Below are 361 nucleotides of genomic sequence, written 5' to 3'. Positions count from 1 at the left end.
ATGATTCTTTCAATCAAGCCAAGCTGTATTAAATGCTACTTCACAGACAATTGTAATTGACTTCTCCTCGGTTGAATGCTGTTAATGGTTATATTACCTTAATTGTTATAGTTTCTCGAGCAGAACAACTTTGAGAAGTAATCATCAAACTTCCATGTTTTCACGTAGTTTCTTTGACTTTTGAGGACTCCTTTAAAGTATCACACAACCACACCATTATGTTTCAGCTAAGACTGCATTTGTTTTTATTAATGTTCAGACATTTCAATCATTTTGAATGCACATCTGAATGGTTAAGATATTGTTTCTAGATATGAAAACTAAATGATTAAGGTTGGGTGTTTCTCAATATCTGAATGTG

This window comes from Capsicum annuum, unplaced genomic scaffold (assembly GCF_002878395.1).
Source record: "Capsicum annuum cultivar UCD-10X-F1 unplaced genomic scaffold, UCD10Xv1.1 ctg82981, whole genome shotgun sequence".
NCBI lineage: Eukaryota > Viridiplantae > Streptophyta > Magnoliopsida > Solanales > Solanaceae > Capsicum > Capsicum annuum.
This window is presented reverse-complemented; position numbering follows the sequence as displayed.